Raw genomic sequence first — 4,510 nt, 5'->3', positions numbered from 1 at the left:
ATTCATCTTTGTCTGCTGAAATTGATGATGTTAAAAATCTTTTGATCAAAGAACAAACTGTGCTTCACACTTGGGCAAAATCTCATAAGAATGCTAATTATATTATTTCAGCTCAAATTCCACATTCTTGTGAGAAAATTCTTGGGGGTAATTTTGCAGAAGCTGAAAAGGTTTTTAAATCACAAGAAAAGGAATATGAGGTCTATTCCATGAATGTGATGAAAAACAATTTCAAAAATAAGTTTGTCAGTAACTCTTTTATTAATCAAAGTTTAATTGATGAATATTGCATTACTAATTCTGATGGTATCACTGAGTGTAATGTTGAAATTACCGGAATTGATCCTACCTCTTATCCTGCACATCTTGTTAGACCAATCCCTCTAACTGAGAATATTATTGCTTTTCCTATCTCAAATGGAGTGTTTCATGCTGTTCATGAACAACTCAAGCACTTCCTTGATTGCAATCCATCTGTGAATGAGTCAAAATCAGATACTGATAGTTTATCACCTAACACTGATCAAACTCCTCCTGATACTGAATTCAGTCGTGACTCAATGATAAGCAAAAGGACTCAAAGCTCTCTTGGTGAATCTTACATGTCAAAATGTGTTAAATCAAAAAATTTGCTCACCAAGAAGAACTTTGGTACTAGAGTTTGTTACAGATGTGGGAATTCCTCTCACAAGATCAGTGAATGTTCTTTTGATAAATCATCCTCAAGAGCTGAAAATATTAAAGTTAGAAATGAAAAATGGACTCTTAAGTCAAACTCTTTAAACTGTCTTCCTAAGGAGTGTTATAATCTATTATCAAATAACTTTGTGAATGACCCATCCTTGAATGGGTCAGTGTGTTCTAACTAGTTTCTCAGTACTGCAGGGTCAGGAGCATCTTTGGTATTTAGATAGTGGTTGCTCAAGGCATATGACGGGATCAAAGTCTCTCCTGGAAGATTATGTTAAGAAAATTGGTCCTGCAGTTACTTATGGAGACAATGGAAAGGGGTTCACTAAGGGATATGGAAACATCAAATGCAATAACGTGGTTTTTCAAAACGTTTCATATGTAAAGGGTCTCAAACACAACCTCATTTCTATCAGTCAGTTGTGTGATGCTGACTATGAAGTTCACTTTACAAAGAAGGAAGGAAGAGTTGTAAACACTGACAAGAACATCGTACTCTCAGCAAGTAGAAAAGATGATATATATGTTCTTGACATGTTCTCAAGTGACAAGGCACTGATGCAATGTTTCTTTACAAAGTCTCGGACGAATCTTAGCTGGATTTGGCACAAAAGGTTTTCTCATCTGAACTTCAAGAATCTATCTAAGATATCCAATCAAGACCTAGTTAGAGGGCTCCCAAAATTCAGCATTGTGAAAGACAAGATGTGCTCAGCTTGTGAACAAGGAAAACAAACCAAGTCCTCTTTCAAACCCAAGTTATGTTCCAGTATATCAGTCCCTCTTTATCTACTCCACATGGACCTGTTTGGACATATTCCTGTTCATTCACTAGGTGGAAATAAGTATACTCTAGTGGTCGTTGATGAGTTCACTCGATTTACTTGGGTAGTTTTCTTGAAGAAGAAAAGTCATGCTGCACAGGAAATTATCTCACTGATTCGTAAAAATGAGACACTGACAGGTCTTAAAGTTAAGCAACTAAGAAGTGATCATGGTACTGAGTTCCGAAACTCAACTCTTGAAGAATTTTGTGACAATAAAGGAATTGGACAAAACTTCTCAGCTCCTCGTACTCCTTGATGATCCATGCTGGTCTTCCTATGTCGTTTTGGGCTGAAGCTGTCAATATAACGTGTTTTACTCAGAATCGATCTCTAATTCACAGGATTCACAAGAAGACTCCATATGAAATGCTGAAAGATCGAAAACCAGATGTATCATTTTTTCATGTGTTCGGATGCATTTGTTATATTCTAAATCAGCGTGACCCAAGATCCAAGTTTGAACCTAAGGCTGATAAAGGTATTTTTGTTGGGTACTCATCTATTTCAAAGGCTTTTCGTGTTTTTCATGTGAATAGGCAATGTGTTGAAGAATCCATTCATGTGAAGTTTGATGAGGAATCATACACTGATGAAAAAGTCACTTATTCTCCTTGTATCTTTCAAGAGCTTCTCTCTTGTCCATTCGATGAAGCACCTTCTGCTGAAGATAAGACTGATTCCTCTAATCCTATCATTCCAGTTCCATGTTCCTTGAATCAAGATATTGCAGCCACATCAGCAGATAATTCATTAAGTGCTGATGAAACCCTTGAAGCTGAAGATTCTCCTGAAACTGATAATGTGTCAGTGTCTATCTCTCCGGAATCAGCATCAGTCATTGAACATCGAGATCATCCTGTTGATCGAATTATAGGGAATATTCATGATGGTGTCCGAACCAGATCTAGTGCACTTAATAACTTTTGCATGTATGTTAACTTTGTTTCAATGATCTTACCTGATAAAGTACACACAGCTCTTCAAGATGCTGATTGGATCAAAGCCATGCAAGAAGAACTGAATGAGTTTGAAAGGCACAAAGTTTGGACTCTTGTCCCAAGACCATCCGGGAAGACTATCACTGGAACTCGCTGGGTCTATCGTAACAAGGTTGATAAAGATGGAATCATCACTCGCAACAAGGCAAGGCTTGTAGCTCAAGGGTTTACTCAAATTGAATTCATCGACTACGGGGAAACTTTTGCTCCAGTTGCTCGCATTGAAGCTATTAGATTGTTTCTCGCATACGCATCCTACATGAACTTCATTGTCTATCAGATGGATGTGAAAACAGCATTCCTTCATGGTGTGTTAGAAGAAGAAGTATTCCTAAATCAGCCCCCAGGCTTTGTGGACAAAGATCATCCCGATTACGTGTACCGGTTAGACAAAGCTGTTTATGGACTGAAACAAGCTCCCAGGGCTTCGTATGAGACACTGACATCGTATCTGCTTGAAAATGGATACAGACGAGGAGCAATCGACAATACTCTCTTCATAAAAAACAAAGGCTCAGACATGGTTTTTGTTCAAATTTATGTCGATGACATCATTTTTGGCTCTCCAAATGAGACACTGAGCAAGGAATTTGCAGAGATCATGTCTCAAAGGTTCGAAATGAGCATGATGGGGAAGATGACCTTTTTCTTAGGTCTTGAAGTTCAGCAACAAAAGACAGGTATTTCCATTTGTCAAAGTAAATATATATCTGACCTGCTTGTTAAGTATTCTCTCAGTGACTGCAAACCAGCCTCTACTCCAGTGTCTAAGACTGATAAGATACACGCTGATCCAACTGGAACTGATGTCAATCACTCTCTGTATCGAGGAATGATTGGATCCCTCTTATATCTCACAGCAAGTCGTCCTGATATTATGTTTGGAACCATTCTCTGTGCTCGATTCCAAGCTAATCCAAAAGAATCTCACCTCATGGCTGTCAAACGTATTTTTCGATACTTGAAGGGAACTCAAAACCTTGCTCTGTGGTATCCTCGTGACTCAGCATTTGAACTTTATGGATACACTGACTCAGATTATGCTGGATGCAATTTAGACAAAAAGAGTACATCTGGTGGATGTCACTTCCTTGGCAATCGTCTCATCAGCTGGTCTAGCAAGAAACAAACATCAGTAGCCATCTCAACTGCAGAAGCTGAGTATGTTGCCGCTGGGAGATGTTGTGCTCAGCTCTTATGGATTCAAAATCAGCTTCTCGACTATAGATTCTCATCAGTGTGTGTTTTGGCACACTGAATCACAGAATCAGTGTAAGATTGGTGAGAAGGGGTAGTTGCGTGTGATAAATCTTGGTGTTTTGATCTAACCATCGGCAAAGAGTTTCAAGTCATTATCGGTGTATGGTTTAATACAGTGAATTATTAAACTTTTGTTTAGAAGACTTGAAGAAGAGATAAAGATAAGAAATCAAACCAAAGTGCTCAGTAGCAAATATCATCAGTATGTCATCATCAGCACAATGTACATCAGGTTATAAGACAATATCAAACATTAGCACAATTAAACGTCAAAATTAATTACAAGGAAATCATTCCCAGTTCTCCGATAATGTAAGCAGTTGATTGAGAATCCAGTGCCTTTGTGAAGATATCGGCAAGTTGCTCCGAAGTCTTGACATGTTCAAGAACAACTTTTCCTTTTTCAACATTATCTCTGATGATGTGATGTCTGATTTCAATATGCTTTGTCTTTGAGTGCTGATGTTCAACAAATCAAGGAGGTTCTCTTACTTACTCCTCCCTCTAGTCCCAAATCTAATGATGCTAAAAAAGGGGGAGATACTGATGATCATGCTGATGCTGATGATCATGCTGATGGTGAACCAAATGCTCATGCTGATGGTGAACCAAATGAGAAAGACACAGAACCTGCTGACAACACTATCTTTCAGCATGAATCACCCAACCCCATTCCTGAATCTGATTCTGCGGGGCATAATGGTCCAATAGCTACTGAAATATTGTTTGAAGACA

This window comes from Lactuca saligna, chromosome 6 (genome assembly GCF_052625555.1).
Source record: "Lactuca saligna cultivar CGN05327 chromosome 6, ASM5262555v1, whole genome shotgun sequence".
Classification (NCBI taxonomy): domain Eukaryota; kingdom Viridiplantae; phylum Streptophyta; class Magnoliopsida; order Asterales; family Asteraceae; genus Lactuca; species Lactuca saligna.
This window is presented reverse-complemented; position numbering follows the sequence as displayed.